The sequence below is a fragment of the Aethalodelphis obliquidens genome, unplaced genomic scaffold, assembly GCF_003676395.1.
Source record: "Aethalodelphis obliquidens isolate GAN/ISIS:26980383/991018 unplaced genomic scaffold, ASM367639v1 scaffold73, whole genome shotgun sequence".
In the NCBI taxonomy this organism is placed as follows: domain Eukaryota; kingdom Metazoa; phylum Chordata; class Mammalia; order Artiodactyla; family Delphinidae; genus Aethalodelphis; species Aethalodelphis obliquidens.
This window is the reverse complement of record NW_020838017.1, coordinates 5,423,373-5,442,919: the sequence shown is the minus strand read 5'-3', so window position 1 is coordinate 5,442,919 and position 19,547 is coordinate 5,423,373. Positions and strand designations below refer to the sequence as shown.

At 41.1% G+C, this 19,547-nt stretch overlaps 1 protein-coding gene across 19 annotated transcripts in view; it reads left to right on the top strand.

Moving 5' to 3' along the window:
- Positions 1–19,547, top strand: part of ANK3 (ankyrin 3) — a 681,638-nt gene that overhangs the window by 496,102 nt on the left and 165,989 nt on the right. The window lies entirely within an intron of this gene.

Genomic DNA, 19,547 nt, shown 5'->3' with positions numbered 1-19,547 from the left:
CTGTCACATTCCGCAACATGAATGAGTCTTGAGGACATTAAGCTAAGTGACAGAAGCCAAACACGAAAGAACAAATACTGTATGATCCCACTTACAGGAGGTATCAAGAGTAGACAATCATAGAAACAGAAGTAGAATGGTGGTTGCCTGAGGCTTGGGGGACAGGGAAATGAGGAGTTGTTGTTTAATGGGATAGAGTGTAATATTGCAAGATGAAAGTTCTAGAGATGTTACACAACAGTGTGAATACAGTTAACACCACTAAACTGTACACTTAAAAGTGGTTAAGAAAGTAAATTTTACAGTGTGTTTTTTTTACCACAATTTAAAAAAAGTTTTTTTTAAAACACAGATCAGTCTAGCCTGGTGTTTGACATGTTGCTTGTTCTGTGCGATGCACTGTGTGGGGAGGGGAAAGAAGTGAAACTTAGAATCAAGTGGGAATCCCAGATGGTGAGCTTAGCTGGTTGACTTAGGTCGGCGATGTAACCTTCTGCATGTAATTTCTCTATCTGAAAACACAATCAATGGCCACCTTGAAGGGTTGTTGCAGTGATCAAGCTATTGTTTGTAAACTGTGTTGGCGTAAAGTAGACCAGAAATAATCTCAGCCATTACTAGTAGAGGCACACCTCAGATATATTGCAGGTTCAGTTCTAGACCCCTGCAATAAAGCGAATATTGAAAATGTGAGTCACAGGAATTTTTTTGTTTCCCAGTATATATAAAAGTTATGTTTATACTATAGTCCATTAAGTGTGCAATAGCATTACCTCTTTTAAACGTACATACTTTAAATTTAAAAAATACTTCACTGCTTAAAAATGCTAACCATTATCTGAGCCTTTAGCAAGTCATAATCTTTTTGCAATAGTAACGTAAAAATCACTGACCAGAGATCACCATAACAAATAAAACAATAATGAAAAAGTTTGAAATATTGCGAGAATTACCAAAATGTGACACAGAGACACAAAGTGAGCAAAGGCTGTTGGAAAAATGGTGCCAATAGTCTTACCTGATGCAGGGTTGCCACCGATCTTCAATTTGTAAAAAAAAAAAAGCAGTATCTGCAAAGAGCAGTAAAGCAAAGAACAATAAAATGAGGTGTGCCTGTATAACTCAGAGCTCCAGTTAACATTAAACTTCTAGCCAGGAATTTTCTTTTTCAGCATTTCATGTAAGAGCAAAATGTGGTCTCCTAAACATCCTCCTCCCTAAGGGTTTCGGAGAGTTTTCCCTGTCCTGTAATTGTATCTCCCACAATCCTCTGGTTCCTCTTTCCAAGAATCCTGATCTCCATGTTTCTAAAACCGGCCCAGACACCTGAACTTGATTCCCGTAGCTCCTGGATTCACTACTTTATTATTCCCTGCATGTATTCCCTCAATCAGTCAATGATTATTGAGTGCCCACTGTGGGCCAGACATAGCTGATTAACAGAGCAAGACAGCAAGACGCTTCCCCTACCCTCGTGAAGCCGATGGGTAGTTTGTCTGCTGTGGGCTGTGACCCAAAGACAGCCCAGCCATGAGTATTTAGCAGGAGACCCGGACTTCTTTTTCTCGGTAACTATTAAACCTGAAAAACATGTATGTAGCGTAAAAGAAACAAGCTTCCTGGAGAGGAGGAATGAAGGAAGTTGAAGGTTGACCCCCTGCAAGACTGTCTGACTGGGGAAGTAAATTGAAGAGAGGTCTCACTGCATTGTCTTGGTATTATTTGCTAAGAAACCATCGCCGGTATGCTAGAACTGTTGTTTTAAATGGCAGAGGTCTTCCACTGAGTACAGGCTGCTTAAAGTAGTTGTAACAATAAAAGTTAGAGAATCGTTGCTTATGCCACTTGGTTACCAATAGAGCTAACGGGTCACTTGTGAATAGGGAGAATTTTTGTGACGAGCAAAGAGGGGTACTCGAGCCAAGGCAAACAGAGAAGCTTGGGGGGCTGTACCTGGATATCCAGCTGGGGTTTAACTGAGTGTGTGGATTAGAAATGACCTTATTTCTCCCTCTTTTGATACAATCATCAATCACCAGCACAGCAAAATTGCCTGTCAGTCATTTTGCATCGTTTATCAAACACTTACTAGCTGTATTTGGTACAGCGGGAGGAGGACAGCATATAGGAGATTCAGGTCCCATCTTAAAGGGGCACATGGTGTCACAGGGGAGGACCAGGGTGAAAACATACAAGCACTTCTGGGTCAAAGCATCAGACATACGGAATACTGGACGTAGGCGAATTCAGTATACACTTAGTTTCTATGCCCTTTTGCCTCCCTGTTCTGAAAGGCTGTCTTATGTTAAACAAGATGTAGACTTCTTTTTACCATCCATTCGGTTTCAACGTGGCATTGCTTTTCTTCTGTGTTATATGAGTGCCACGTGGATGTGAAGGAGCCTTAGAAAACCGAGAACAGAAAAGCCTGTCATTCTTCTATTGTTGTCCTGCACGGGGTGGGGGGTGTCACTCGGGCACAGACTGAATTCCTGGCAGACCGTATGGAAGAAAGCATAGTACATACCCCACATATGTCAGCTATTTCGTGTTCTCCCCATCAGAGCTTCCCTGCTCTCTTGCTGAGTAGTGACTGGGTGTGTGGGTGAAAGGGAGAGAGCCATAAAGTGTCAGAAAGCCCTGGGAACAAGCCTCAAAATGGAAAGCAAAGTTTTTTATAAATACAAGTTCTAATGACTCAATCCAGTAGCTCTTTAGAAAATAAATATTGTTATCTACCCATCTACCTCCTGCCAGGTACTTCCTACTTCTGTAGCTACCTTGTTGCATCAACAATCTGACCTGCTGCACACCAATCCCCTTGGGTTTAGGGACAGGAAAACGAATGTGGGTTTCACCTGAGGGGCCAGCACACTCTAAGGGACCTCATTGGCTTGCTCTGTCCCCTTGCACGCCTTACCGACCTAATAAAGGATTCAGTTTAAAAGCAGATGCTTCTTAGTGCCCTTTCAATCAGCGAAATAAATTTGAATTGTGGTCAGAGTAATTTAAGTGGGATCTGACCAGCTGGAAAAGCAGGATGAGAGTGAATTTTTTTTTTACCCTAGTGCCTGATCTCTAGTCTTAAGTGTGACTAGCAAGTGAGATCATGAACTGAGGAAAGTTGGTCCTCCTGAGTCTTAGTTTCCGTCTCAGTACGGTTAGTGGGTTGTTCCCAATGATTTCCCAAGCTCTCCCAGCTGCTGGGGCACTGGATGCTTTCACTTTAAGAATAATTAGTTATAGTGAAAGTCAGGATGGTGGTGTATGTTGGGGTGATGTGACCAAGATGGCGAAGTAGGAGACCCCAGCCCCCATCACCCAGGAAGATCAACAATTAGACAGTGATCCACGATCAAAGAGAGCTCAGGAGTCCATTTAAGAAACTCCAGCAACAGTGGAGCCAAAAACCTGAGAATACTGCACAAAAAGGGAAGGAAGAAGGGCTTCATTTTGCCTGCGTCATCCCATTCCCCAGGCCAGCACTGCTCAGGGCCAAGAGTGAGCCTCCCTAGTTAGAAGGAGTTCCCCTCACCAAGAAAGGGACAGTGGGGTGCACCGCCAGCTTCCCCAGCCTTTTGGGGCACTGAGCAAAGGACCCACCCAGAGACTGGGAAAGCTGAGATGAATAGAGATGGGGAGAAACAAGGAGAAAGAGCAAGGGCTCCCAGCATCAGCCCCGTAGCAGAAATGACTGTGGTTCCCTGTGACGTGCTCCGCAGACCCCAGCACCTTTTGCCACCAAAGTAACTGATGGCCAGCACAGCGGCCACAGAGCCCCTGCAGATGTCACTGGTTTTTGCCCCACAGACACTCACTTTCGCAGACACCAGCCACCTGGGCCCCTCCCTGCTCTTTACCTCCCACTGCCCCACTGGGGCCCAGCATCCCCACCAGCAGCCAGCCCAGGCCTCTGCAGCCGCACAAGTACAAGACGCCAGCCTGGACCCCCGTGGGTGACCCTCACTTCTGTGCATGTGCTTGGGGCGGGCCCCTCCAGCTGTGCCCTTGCACACTGCCGGCCTGACCCTCATCACAGGCTTCTACGGCTGTGAGCACACCCGTGGCAAGACCCTGCAGCCACGGAAGGGCAGGCCAACTACCAAGGCCCTCGCAGCTGCTCGTGGACCTGAACTTGGCTCTGGCTCTGGTCACTGGCCTCCACCACTCAGCACGTGTGCAGCTAACCCCCCAGCTATGCACCTGCATGCTCCCGACCAGACCCTCATGCCTCCGCTGCCATGCACTCCCCTGGGGAGACCCTGAAGCCACAGGAGTGCACACCAATAGCCAGGGCCCCCATGGCTCTTCTGGGCCAGACCTGGCCCTATCTCCTGTTACTGGCCTGCACCACCAGGCTCACCTACAGTGGGCCCCTCCAGCTGTGTACCTGCATGCCTCCAGCCTGACTCCCGATACCAGCCTCCACTGCAGTGCACCCATGGTGTGATCTTGCAGCCACAGTAATGAATGCTGACAGCCAAGGGCCCCCACGGCTGCCAGTGGGCCTGCGGTTAGCCCAGACCCTCGCAGCTGGTGCTCGCCCCCATCTCTATGTGTGTGTCTTAAACGAGCACTTGGCACTACATAGGCACCTGCAGTTGGCCCCTGCAACCGAGTCTGTACACACCACCAATTCCAGCCACCACCAGTGCCTGCCCAAATCCCAAGCCACTGGACCTGTGGTGCCACTGAGGTCTCCAACAGCCCTTGCAGTCACTATGGTCAATGCTGTGGACCCCAGTGGCCTGAGCGGATGAGACATCACCCCCACCGCCCAATCCTGCATTTGGCACCCTGCACCAGTAGACCCAAGGTCAGAGCATGCTCCCACCTGCAGGTGAAGGTCTTTCCATACCAAAGTCAACCCATGAAGTCTGGAAGAGGTGACTTCTTCTTTAAATGCACAGCATCTGTGCAAGGCTGCAAGGATCATAAAGGATCAGGGGAACATGACACCGCCAAAGGAACGCAGTAAGCTCTCAGCAACCGAGAGAAATGGAGAAATGGAGATATAAGGATTGCCTAACAAGGGATTCAAAATAACTGTTCTTAAGATGCTCAGAGAGCTGCAAGAAAACACAGGTAAACAGTTTAACAAAATCGGGAAAAATACAAGAACAAAATTAGAAGTTCGATACAGAGATAGAAAACATAAACAACCAAACAGAAATTTTGGAGCTAGAGATTATAGTGACTGAAATGAAGAATCCAGTAGAGAGCTTCAACAGCAGACTGGACCGGGTAGAAGAAAGAACATCTGAACCTATCCAATCAGAACAAAAGAAAAAGGAATAAAAAGGAATGAAGAAGGGACTTCCCTGGTGGGCCAGTGGGTAAGACTCCGCACTCCCGATGCAGGGGGCCTGGGTTCAAACCCTGTTTGGAGAACTAGGCCCTGCATGCCACAACTAAGAGTTTGCATGCTACAACTAAAGAGTCTGCGTGCCACAACTAAAGATCCCACATGCTGCAATGAAGATGCCACAACTAAGACCTGGCGCAGCCGAAATAAATAAATAAATATTTTTTTTAAAAAGGAATGAAGAAAACCTACAGGACTTACAGGACACTATTAAGTAAAAACAATCTACCCATCATGAGAGTCCCAGAAGAAGAGAGAGAATCACTGATGGCTTAATCAGTAAATTAGATTGATGACACCACCCTCAAATCTGGGAAGTTATTGGGAGTCAGCAGGGGAGGAGACTAGACAAAGAAGGTGGTGCCCCTGAAATATAGGAATTGGAGGGGTTTTTTAAATTATTGAAACACCCACTGGTTTTATGGGGAAAAAAACCCACTCGAGCTTTATTGATTAACTGATAAAGCTTCAATATAGCATTTGCATTTCCAAAAGGTATTTTGGAACATTTCAAGAAAGGTCAGCAATCCCACTTTGGGGTATATATCCAAAGGAAATGAAATCACTATCTCGAAGAGATACCTGCACTCCCATGTTCATTGCAACATTATTCACAATTGCCAAGACATGGAAACAACCTAAGCATCCATCCATGACATCAGTGGTCAATATATATGGAATGTTACTCAACCATAAAAATAAAAGGAAATCCTGCCATTTGCAACCACATGGATGGGCCTTGAGAGCGTTATGCTGAGTGAAATAAGTCAGACAGAGAAGGACAACTACTATGTGATATCACTTAGATGTGGAATCTGAAACCATGGAACTCATAGAACAGAGAATGGAATGGTTGCCAGGGGCTGAGAGATGGGGGAAATAGGGAAATGTTGGTCAGACGATACAGAATATCAGTTATAAGATGAATAAGTTCAAGGATCTAAGGTACATCATGGTGACTGTAGTTAACACCACTGTATTGTACCCTTAATGATACTGTATTGTACACTCGAACGTTGCTGTGAGAGCAGAGCTTTCATATTTTCACCATAACAACATAATTTATGAGGCAATAGTGGTGGCACATGTGCCAAGATATATACACACGTCAAGGCAAATGCTTCAATCTGGTCTATATGCAGCATCCTAGTTTGTTTCTTTATAGAAATGCTTTGATAAGAATGACTACTTACGGTAGCCGCTATTTCTTCCAATTTAACTCTCTCTCTGCAAAGCTAGCATGTGTATTTGTATCCTTTTTGAAGGAAGATACTTTGCAATGAGTGGTCTCTTGTCGTTTTTATTCTCCTTTATTGATTATTTGCATCAATTCACAGCCAAATCAGAGGCTCAGTATGGACCCTAAATGAGAACCAGGTTAAGACTTTGTGACAACTTCTGAGTTCTCCATCTCCTTTCACTGACTCTTCTCCATCCAATAATAAAGGCAGCTGTGCTTTTATTTAGTGCTTCAGAGAACATTCAGGAGTTCCAGGTAGAGTTCCTAATAATACTACTCTGATTCCCAGAATGCTGCTCTAACCATTCCTCTTCCAACTTCCAGCCTTTCTAGCAAGGTGCCGCTGCCCACATCCCCATATAATCCCATTACTACAATATTACATCCAAAGCTACACCCTGACACCCAGCAGCACATGTCCATCTTAATATCTCTAGCACTTAGCACACTTCCTGGCACATACTAGATGTTTAATACATATTTGCTGAGTATATAAATAAGACACACTTCTTAATGTTACATTTGCCAAAAGGTCTTACTTTATTTGACTTTATATTGGTCCTGCGATAATGTAATTTTGCTCCCTGAAGTTAATGGCATCCAATGGTTTTATAAGAATAAAGGTATGTGTGCATAGGTAGATAAAGTGTTTTCAGAGTATCCCAAATCTGTCAGTTGTTAAATTTTTACTATTCTGGGAAGGTGTCAGGAGTCACTTAGATTTCCTGTAGTTTTAGCCTATCTTTTCCCAGAAGTGCAACTGGTTATATTTCTCAGGTTAAATATGAAGGAAAAATAAATATTGGTATTGAGTTTTGCTTTTATTGTATTTGCAGAGTGTGATTGCCTTGGTTAAAAATAAATCCTTAAAGAAAATATTAAATATTTCATAGTCATAAAATAATCTCTGTCAAAGAGAAAATTCTAATACAATACTTGCTCCTTGAGTTCTAACATAGACATGTTGACAAGAACATTTGAAATAATGCAGAAGACTCTGGGTTTCTACATTAGTCAAGACTAATTTGAAAATATTTCTTTATGTCATTCAAAAATATATTCATTTTTAATTTTTATATCATAAATATTAAAAGTTAATTGAAAGTATTTATTTGGATTCACAGAAAGACAAGGGCACCCTCCCCAAATTGTGCTGTAAAACTTAAATTGCTCTAAGAAAAATAAAGTCTTAATAAAAAAATAAAGAACGAACAAGTAATCATGAAATTCTCTTAGCTTCCAAACATGAAAATCTCTTTGAAGGAAAGAATGTTTTTGAGAGTTGCAAAGAGTTCTGAGAACATGACAGAGGCATCTTTTTTCTTCCCTTTCTCTCTTTCCTAATGATTTTACACCATGTTGGAACCCTCATTTGCCTTACCAAATTAGAGACCTGAAAGAATTGGGTAACCTCCGTGTGCCACTGAAGCCTGGCTCTCTTGAAGAATCTACAAAGCAGCCTCAGAACAGTTATTATTTTATTTTATATTTTTTTATAAATTTATTTTATTTATTTATTTATTTATTTTTGGCTGCGTTGGGTCTTCGTTGCTGCGCGTGGGCTTTCTCTAGTTGCGGTGAGCGGGAGCCACTCTTCGTTGTGGTGCGAGGGCTTCTCATTGCGGTGGCTTCCCCTGTTGCGGAGCACGGGCTCTAGGCATGCGGGCTTCAGTAGTTGTGGCACACGGGCTCAGTAGTTGTGGCTCACAGGCTCTAGAGCACAGGCTCAGCAGTTGTGGCACACGGGCTTAGTTGCTCTGCAGCATGTGGGATCTTCCCGGGCCAGGGCTCCAACCCATGTCCTCTGCGTTGGCAGGCGGATTCTTAACCACTGCGCCACCAGGGAAGCCCAGGACAGTTATTATTTTAGTTAACTGCTATATGGTTCCGAGTGCTGGTGCTCAGAAAGTAATCTACTATTTCTCCTGTTTTCCCTGGATGTATGTTGGTAATGTTCACATCCTATTTCTTTTAAATAACTCTATATCTATTAGGCACACAAGCACTCTACAGTTATCCACTATAAACGTCTTCCAGTTACCTTCCTTCCTTAATGGAGAGATACGATAAATGTCATGATTGGGGTTTTTTAAAATTGGGAATCTTACTTTGAATTGTTTTTTTCCCCATGTAACATCTTCTAAGAACTTTATATAAAGCAACTTTACATATTTAAAATTATATTTTATAATCAGTTATTCAGTTTCTGTTTACTGAAAATTCAAGAATTCTCTCATCTATATAGAAGGAATATTCCTAAAGTAGTGTATGATCAAAACAAAAACAAACTCTGATAGTATAGTGTGTAGAAGCCACATATTCATGTTTTTTCTCAAATGCAAAGTTCTGACTTTAAATAATGATAGAGTAGTCTGTATTCAACTGAGCCTCATGCTGATAAAAATCATAAACTCTGGAAAAATATTTATTTATTTTTTTTTTTTTTTTAATTTTTGGCTGCATTGGGCCTTTGTTGCTGTGCATGGGCTTTCCAGTTGTGGCGAGCAGGGGCTACTCTTCATTGCGGTGCACGGGCTTCTCATTGCAGTGGCTTCTCTTGTTGCAGAGCATGGGCTCTAGGTGTGTGGGCTTCAGTAGTTGCGGCGTGTGGGCTCAGTAGTTGTGGCTCATGGGCTCTAGAGCAAGGCTCTGTAGTTGTAGCACATGGGCTTAGTTGCTCCGAGGCATGTGGGATCTTCCTGGACCAGGGATCGAACCCGCATCCCCTGCATTGGCAGGCAGGTTCGTTTTTTTTTTTAATAACATCTTTATTGAAGTATAATTGCTTTACAATGATGTGTTAGTTTCTGCTTTATAACAAAGTGAATCAGCTATACATATACATATACCCCCATATGTCCTCCCTCTTGCGTCTCCCTTCCATCCTCCCTATCCCACCCCTCTAGGTGGTCACAAAGCACCGAGCTGGTCTCCCTGTGTTATGCAGATGATTCCCACTAGCTATCTATTTTACACTTGGTATTGTATGTATGTCCATGCCACTCTCTCACTTTGTCCCAGCTTACACTTCCCCCTCCCTGTGTCCTCAAGTCCATTCTCTACATCTGCGTCTTTATTCCTGTGCTGCCCCTAGGTTCTTCTTAACCTTTTTTTTTTTTTTTTTTAGATTCCATATATATGTGTTAGCATACGGTATTTGTTTTTCTCTTTGTGACTTACTTCACTCTGTGTGACAGACTCTATATCCATCCACCTCACTACAAATAACTCTATTTCATTTCTTTTCATGGCTGAGTAATATTCCACTGTATATATGTGCCACATCTTCTTTATCCATTCATCTGTCGATGGACACTTAGGTTGCTTCTATGTCCTGGCTATTGTAAATAGAGCTGCAGTGAACATTGTGGTACGTGACTCTTTTTGAATTATGGTTTTCTCAGGGTATAGGCCCAGTAGTGGGATTGCTAGGTCATGTGGTAGTTCTATTTTTAGTTTTTTAAGGAACCTCCATCCTGTTCTCCATAGTGGCTGTATCAATTTACATTCCCACCAACAGTGCAAGAGGGTTTCCTTTTCTCCACACCCTCTCCAGCATTTATTGTTTCTAGATTTTTTGATGATGGCCATTCTGACTGGTGTAAGGTGATACCTCATTGTAGTTTTGATTTGCATTTCTCTGATGATTAGTGATGTTGAGCATCCTTTCATGTGCTTCCTGGCCTACTGTATGTCTTCTTTGGAGAAATGTCTATTTAGGTCTTCTGTCCATTTTTGAATTGGGTTATTTGTTTTTTTTTGATATTGAGCTGCATGAGCTGCTTATAAACTTTGGAGATTAATCCTTTGTCAGTTGCTTCATTTGCAAATATTTTCTCCCATTCTGAGGGTTGTGTTTTTGTCTTGTCTATGGTTTCCTTTGCTGTGCAAAATCTTTGAAGTTTCATTAGGTCCCATTTGTTTATTTTTGTTTCTATTTCCATTTCTCTAGGAGGTGGGTCAAAAAGGATCTTGCTGTGATTTATGTCATAGAGTGTTCTGCCTATGTATTCCTCTAAGAGTTTTATAGTGTCTGGCCTTACATTTAGGTCTTTAATCCATTTTGAGTTTATTTTTGTGTCTGGTGTTAGGGAGTGTTCTAATTTCATTCTTTTACATGTAGCTGTCCAGTTTTCCCAGCACCACTTATGGAAGAGGCTGTCTTTTCTCCATTGTATATGCTTGCCTCCGTTATCAAAAATAAGGTGACCATATGTGTGTGGGTTTATCTGTGGGCTTTCTATCCTGTTGCATTGGTCTATATTTCTGTTTTTGTGCCAGTACCATACTATCTTGATCACTGTAGCTTTGTAGTATTGTCTGAAGTCCGGGAGCCTGATTCCTCCAGCTCTGTTTTTGTTTCTCAAGATTGCTTTGGCTACTCGGGGTCTTTTGTGTTTCCATACAAATTGTGAAATTTTTTGTTCTAGTTCTGTGAAAAACGCCATTGGTGGTTTGACAGGTATTGTATTGAATCTGTAGATTCACAGGCAGATTCTTAACCACTGCGCCACCAGGGAAGTCCCTGGAAAAATATTTTTAAGAAACATGTTTGGAGGGCTTCCCTGGTGGCACAGTGGTTAAGAATCCACCTGCCAATGCAGGGGACACAGGTTCGAGCCCTGGTCCGGGAAGATCCCACATGCTGCAGAGCAGCTAAGCCTGTGCGCCACAACTACTGAAGCCCGCGCATCTAGAGCCTGTGCTCTGCAACAAGAGAAGCCACCGCAATGAGAAGCCCACGCATCAGAACAAAGAGTAGCCCCCGCTCACCACAACTAGAGAAAGCCCGCACTCAGCAACGAAGACCCAACGCAGACAAAAACAAATAAATAAATAAATTTATAAAAAAATAATAAAAATAAAAGAAACATGTTTGGAGACATTGAAAAGCATCGACAGCAGGAATAAATTGGAGTGAATTCAACTTTTGAAAGAACTAAATAACACAGGAGGAGATCTGTATTTACATGGCAGCCCTCACTATTCAGTACAGCGTGCTATGACAGCTCATGGAGAAAGTCAGTTTTATTGTCTTGAGGACAGAGGATCAAGTTTGGGGCTATAAGAGTGGCTGGACATTTAGTGGGGAAATCCCTGAAAGAAGGAAACCACAAAGGAGAGGAATAAACATGTAACTCTCCACAATCCTTGGTTGACCCCTGAACTGTGCATGTGCAGGGTAAAACTCCAAGGTGGTCAGAGGAAAATAACAGCGAAAAGATTGAAACCTTCAAAGAAACTTCAGCAGCTACCTGCTACACAGGAGACAGAATTACCACATCAGAGAGGCTTGCTAAACATCTTTGGCCCAGGACTAAAGGAATCACTCTGGGAATAAGGACAAAACTGAAATAGACCTATTGTTGAAAGCCAAAATGCAAGTCACCACAAGTTCCAGAGTTGCTATAACATACAATTCACAATACCCAGTATATAATTTTAAAATTATTATAGGGCTTCCCTGGTGGCGCAGTGGTTGAGAGTCCGCCTGCCGCTGCAGGGGACATGGGTTCGTGCTCCAGTCCGGGAAGATCCCACATGCCACAGAGCGGCTGGGCCTGCGCGTCCGGAGCCTGTGCTCTGCAATGGGAGAGGCCCGCGTACCGCAAAAAAAAAAAAAAAAAAAAAAAATTATTATACATTAAACATGTTAAATAATCTGAAGGAAAAAGATATAATGGGTGAAGAAAAGAAGAATTTCAGGAGAAATAAGGAAACCTTTAAGAAAATTTAAGAAGAATCAGATAGAAATCCTACAATAGAAAAACACAATATCTGAATTTTTTTAAGTCATCGGATGAGATAAACAGCTGATTGAGTATAAAGAAAGAAAGCGTTGGTGAATATGAAGACAAGCCATAAAAATCATCCAAACTGAAGAAGAGAAAGCAAAAAGATTAAATATCAAATTAACACCATATCAACAATCTGTGGAATAATAGCAAGCCAACTAAATACATACAATAGAGTCTAAGAGGTAGAGGAAAAAGAGAATGGGGTAGGAAAAAAAAAAAAAATATATATATATATATATATATATATACCTCCAAATTAAATCATAAACTGCAAACCCAGGAAACTTAGCAAACCAAGGAGGATAAATCCAAAGAAAACCACACAGAGGCACATCATACTGAAACTGCTGGATGTCAAAAATAGGAAATTTTTTAAGCAGCCAGAGGAAAAGATGCATTATAAATGGAAAAACAATGATGAGGATGTTATCTGACTCCTTATCAGAAACACTGGGGGTCAGAAGACAGTGAAATATCTTTAAGGTGCTGAATAAAAAATATCTGTTAACCTAGAATTTATGTCCAGTACAAGTATATTTCCATAATAAAAATAAAATAAAGACAGTTTCAGGTAAACAAAAGCTGAGATAACTTGTTACCATCAAACCCATACTAAAAGAAATACTAAAGGAAGTTCTTCGTTCTGAAGGGAAATGATACTAGGTGGAAATGTGGATCTAAATAAAGTAGAGATGAGTTAGAAGTCATAAACAGATTAAGAATTCTTTTCTTAAATTTTTAAAAAGTTGATTGTTTAAGTAATAGCTGTTATGAGGTTTATAATCCATGTAAAAGTTAAATATATCTTTATAGCACAAAAGATGAAACTACTAATGTAAATGGAATTATTGCAGAATTCTCATGCATGAGAATAATATTGGTTCAATACATAATATATAAATACTGTAACTATATAACTAATAATATTATTTAGACTGTGATAAGTTAAGGATACATTTTTTTTAATATAAATTTATTTATTTATTTATTTATTTTTGGCTGCGTTGGATCTTCTTTGCTGCTCGTGGGCTTTCTCTAGTTGCGGCGAGCGGGGGCTACTCTTTGCCGCAGTGTGCGGGCTTCTCATGGTGGTAGCTTCTCTTGTTGGGGAGCACGGGCTGTAGGTGCACGGGCTTCAGTAGTTGTGGCACGCGGGCTCAGTAGTTGTGGCTCGCAGGCTCTAGAGTGCAGGCTCAGTAGTTGTGGCACACGGGCTTAGTTGCTCCGCGGCATGTGGGATCTTCCCAGACCAGGGCTCGAACCCGGGTCCCCTGTATTGGCAGGCAGATTCTTAACCACTGTGCCACCAGGGAAGTCCAAGGATACATATTTTAATCTCTAGAACCACCACTAGAGAAAAAAAGGAAAGAAAAGCAAAAAGAGTTTAGTTAAAAAGCCAAAGGAAGAGATAGTCAATGATATATATGATGAATCAATCACTAGAATACTAAATAATACTCAGTTAACCCAAAAGAAGATAAGAAAGAAGGATCAAAAAACACAAAGAGGGGGCTTCCCTGGTGGCACAGTGGTTGAGAGTCTGCCTGCCGATGCAGAGGACATGGGTTCGTGCCCCGGTCCGGGAGGATCCCACATGCTGCGGAGCGGCTGGGCCCATGAGCCATGGCTGCTGAGCCTGCGCGTCCGGAGCCTGTGCTCCGCAACGGGAGAGGCCACAACAGTGTAGAGGCCCGCATACAGCAAAAAAAAAAAAAAACACAAAGAGCAGACTGGAGAAATACACAACAAATAGTATACAGATGTGTTCTAGGCTCAGAGAGAAAGCTCTAGTTTTCCAAGGAGAAAGAACAACAGAAGGATTTTACCTTATTTTAGTTTAACTCAAAACATGTAGAATGTATGGCATGACAGCAAGGAAGAGCATTAGAAAGAGATTTTTTTCTCTCCTATGTATAAACGGCTGAAATGAATTCTTGATCTTAAAAGGAGATTGCTTGGTAGAGTAGAAGAAATCCAGTCCTTCTGACAGAGGCAACCCTGAGTGTCAGTTCTAATGCGAACCATTAACTTGCCTGTGACCTTGGGTAGTTACGTTAATCCTGTGGAGCAGCTGTCTCATCTATAAATGGAACTTCTGATGCCTTTCTCATGAGTTGTTATAAAAATTCACTAAGATCACAAATACAAAGTGCCTGTGACAGCAGAGAGGTTTCAAAATGTTATTTCACTTTCTCTCAGGCCAAATCTACAATTACCGAACATGCACAAAATGGGGACACAGAATTTTTAGAGAAAAATGCAGATATGAGAATAGCTTTGCTATTGAATGTAATTGGTGCCTTTTAATTGATCTCTGGCTATCATTATAACTGTCGTCTTGTGAGCACTACCTGCCTTCTCTTTCATTGTTTTCAATCTTCAGTTAAATATCACATCCTGTTTTATATCCATGACATAGAAAAAAGTATATATCCACAGAGTTCTCTCTGCTTGATTTCCTTTTCCTTCTATTGAGTATGTTTTTGGCTTAAAAGGAAGAATAGAAAGAAATCTAGAGGATAGTAATCAAAATAAACTATGTTTCTTTCTGAAAGTATTTCCCAAGTCATGAATTTGTGTCATTTCAGTATTGGCTTCGGGCAAATTCAACCTGTTAAGGACGTATTCTGGGTTCATTATTCCTAAGTATGATGGTTTAATGTCCCGCTCCATGCTTTTCAGAAAAACCAGGCTCGAAAGAAAATCTTTTTGACCTTCGAGTGTGCAGGATTTTGCTCTTTGTGCAAAAGAGCCTTTTTTCCAGCCAATAAAGTGCAGTTCCCCACCTCACTAATAAGATTACTGTCACTGAAATGAAATATGAGATCTAGACTCACCAGTTTGTGTTGCTTCAGAATTCTGCCCAAGGGAATACTTGTTCATTATGTTAGCGCTTTAGAAATCAGGGGAATTGGGAAAAAAAAAAAAAAAATCACTAACCCCATGCAGTTTCATTTCCTTCCCATAATGTTACTATGGCAACTCCACATCCTCTCTCCTTCTCTCCTGTCCAACTGCATATGCTGCCTTTCTTGAGGCAGCCTCCCTAGAGCCTCAAGAGTTGCCTTTGTCAAGCATTTTTCAACTGGAGGTCAAAGCTATATACTGTCCTATATGGTTGAAGAACTGCTTTTTAGCCTAGGACCCATTCAAAGTGACACTGTACATTAATTGTAAATTTCCAGGAATTGGGAGCAGGTAAGAATCCTTATTTTGTATTGGAAGAAGCATTCCTCTAATTTTAAGGAAAGGAGTTCTCTGCTATGTAAACCAGTTCACTACTGTTGCAAAACACAATATCCACAATAGCTTTTTTAAGCTTACAATGTTCTGAATTACAAAGAGGAAAAAATCTTAGAGCAAGTATTCTTATATTTCTCTTACTTTCGTATTCTTTTTTTATTGAAGCATAGTTGATTTCAGTGTTGTGTTAATTTCTGCTCTACAGCCAAGTGATTCAGTTTATATATAATATATATATTCTATATATATATTCTTTTTCACATTCTTTTCCATTATGGTTTATCACAGGATATTGAATATTGTTCCCTGTGCTATACAGTAGGGCTTTGTTGTTTATTCATTCTATATATGATAGTTTGCAGCTGCTAATCTCAAACCCCCACTCCATCCCTCCCCCACCCCTCCTCGCCCTTGGCAACCACAAGTCTGTTCTCTATGTCTGTGAGTCTCTTTCTATCTCGTAGATAAGTTCCTTTGTATTGTATTTTAGATTCCACATATAAGTGATATCATAAGGTATTTGTCTTTCTCTTTCTGACTTACTTCACTTAGAATGATAGTCTCGAGTTCCACGCATGTTGCTGCAAATGGCATTATGTCGTTCTTTTTTTATTGCCTTACTTTCTTATTCTTAATGCTAAGAAGACTGAGGCATATTCTTCAGTGTAATTCCAATTTATAAGTCACTTATCTATTGAACATTTTATTTTTCTGGGACAATAAGGTATTATAATAGCACTTCTGACACACAAAATCAGTCTAGTCTTAAACATAAAGGATAAGAAGGAAAGGAATTATTAAGCAACTAACTAGAAAACGTTTTTAGAAGACTAGCCCCAAAACCCATTCATTCGCCCACTCATTCATTCATTCACTCAGTCATTTTTAGTAAGCAACTTTCACCAACATGATACTGAGTTACCGTATCTGTGAGATTCAAGTATCCCTTTTAAGCTAGTCACTTTGTCGTCAGAAACAGACTCATTGGAATGATAATTCAAGCTCACAAAGACTAAAATACCAAGTAAAAAGTCTTAGGTTCCCCCAAAGAGGTTCAGATAAAATATGAGGGGAATCCTGATGGTAGAATGGTTATGTCTAGCTTTGGGAAAGTCTTCAAAGAAAAACTGTACTTTAAACGATAAGGATTTGGATCTTGGCAAAAGTAGAAAGGGAACTTCAAGGTACATGAAGTAGTGTGTGCAAAGCAGAGAAAGTAGAACATGAGAGGCTTTCTCCAAGAACTGCGAAGAGTTTAACTGAGGTAGAAGAGAAGGGAATTAGGGGAGAGTCAAGTGTAGCAGCGACTGACTGGAAGGCTTTGAATGCTAACCTGAGGAATTCAGACTTGACTGAGGAATGATGACAGTTATGAAAGATCTTGTTGAACACAGGGGTATCATGATCAGAACAGTCCATCAGGAACATGAATGGTAAGCCACACCTATTTCAAAGCCAAAGAAATTAGTTCGAAATTTAAATGTTTACTTCCCCCCCACCCACAAAATTGGTATTAAGTAATGTCAATGCCTGCTTTTTTTTTTTTTTTAACTGAACTGTGAATCACTACATGGCGGATCCTCTTCCAGCTCCCTGTGGTTTAGCTGGTTGTGTCGGTCTTCGTGACTGTAGAAACTGTGGTGCTAATTAAAGATCTTACATTAACTCTAGGCACTAGTTTTCCACTGACCTGTGACTGTCCCAGCAGCCAGGCTGGCACTGTCTGTGCCACCAGATAGTCGTGACATCTCGTAGAGCTTCCTGCTGGAAGGGCTCTCTCCTGCCAGGCTTCTGGCTATTTGAAGAGCCACGCACCTTTGAAAAGTTTCAAAGCAAATTTGCAGAAGATCCAAAGGAGTCAGCCATTTGCAATCAGTGTTTAAAACACTGCAAGTAAAACTCCAATTGAAAGAGCTATGCTTCAGGGAGTTCTTTGCAGTTGAGCAAGGATGATGAGGCCTTTCTTGGGGAACTCGCGGACTGTATCATTGAAATGAGGTGATGAAAGGAGGAGTGGCTAGAATGGAAAGCCCTTCACAGCTCTGACACTGCAGGAAAAAAGTCACCTTTCCTGGCTGAGTCTCCAGATTCTATAAGTTTTTAATAAATAAACACCAGAGATCAGAGGTAGCAGCTGCAGAATGTAGGGAGAAGAAGACGCTGAGTGGCTAAAAGTTTGAGCAGAGGGGCTTTGTCTTAATAACTCCTCCCAAGATATGCCTTATTTGCCCTGCAGTCAGCAGTGGCCTCATTCTGAGTTCAGCCCGTGGAACCCTGGATGAGTCATTTCACCTCTCTGGGCCTCAGAGTCTTCATTTACAAAAAGAAGATTGTACCTTCCGTATAAGGGTAGTTGTGAGAATACAGTGATCGAATATTGTGGATTTGCTTCAAAACAATATAAGAAAGGAGAAGAGGTCAGGATATAGATGAATCAAGGTGGATCCTAAGGTGACATTTATCGATGCTGTCCACCAGGTACCTAGACGTTCATTACACTGTACAGTCTACTTTAGTCTGAAATATGTTTGAAGTTTTTCATAATGAAAACTTTTTTAAAAAGATGAAGTCAGCAAAAATATATGTCTGTAAGGAACAGTGTACTTCAAAGGATTAAGGAGTTGAGATAGATTTTACTCTTAGATAGCCAAGCACTTTGTTATTCAGTGTGTAGGATTTTGCTTGGGGGAAGATCATTTTCAAAGATGAATGAGTTTTCAAAGATAAATAATTTTATGTCTGTGACCATAGTTTGAAAATGCCTATACATATTGTCACCCCTTATATCATAGAGTCTACTTATGCGAAAATGAGAGAATTAAAGTTGACCTTTTAGTTCATAAAAGGCAATCACATTCGGAGAATGTGACATTTTTTGTGTGTTGCAAGGTAGATGCGATGATTGTATTATTTCTCCTTCAGATATTTTCAGGTTTTACATTACTGGGAATACATTTGGCCTTCAGGGTATACTTTTCATTTATTCTCAGATTTTATTTTATTCTATTTTATTAAGAAAATGCTGTTTCCACTTGAAAGACAGTTATATTGCTTAACTTTGCTTTAGAAGAGCAAATGTTTTAAATCAACATAAAAGGTAGAATATTTAAACACGCTCAAAATATACAAACCAGCTCACGTCATATTTGCAATTCATATCTCATTTTTCAAGGAATTTTAATTCTACTGAGATTTAGCTAGTAGTTTAGAAATGAGATTGGACCTTATTGATTATATATTAGGATAATTAGGCTTACTTTCAAGATCTGCTCACACAATCTAGAAAGTGATTTGAATACATGAAATCAACTTTTGATGTATTGTAAGATGTGACCATCCTTAGGGTAGGTGTTAAGTGTCAACGGCAGGAATCTTCAAGTCGGGGAACACATAAGCCAGGGTGTGTGAACACTTCTCCATACGATTTGGAGCCACTTAGATAGTTTTAAGTGAATAGATTTCCACTTCTTCATCTCCCTGTTAATTCTGCTATCCCACCTATGTTTTAATACAGTAGCCCTTCTCGCTAGTCCGCTAGTCCGAAGGAAAGGCCTGAGTCTAACTGAGCCACAAGGCCCCAGGGAGCAAAACCTCTGAGGGGAAGGGGAGACGGAGAGGGGGAAAAGGGAAGAGTTGAAAATACTGGTGTCCTAGTAGGAACTCATGAGTCTGGTGATTAGATACGCAATCCTCTGCATATCAAATGCTTAGAAGTCCTATTGCTCCCAACAAAGAGGAAGGACCTGATGGTCCTTATGTCTTATGATGGATCATGGGAAGAAATCTTTGATGAAAGTTTATTAAGTGACTTTTGGCATGTAATTCAGGAGTTTAGAGAATTAGCGGCACTGCCAAAACAAAAGTCCAGCTACTTATTTATGCAGGCAAGATGTCTTAGCAC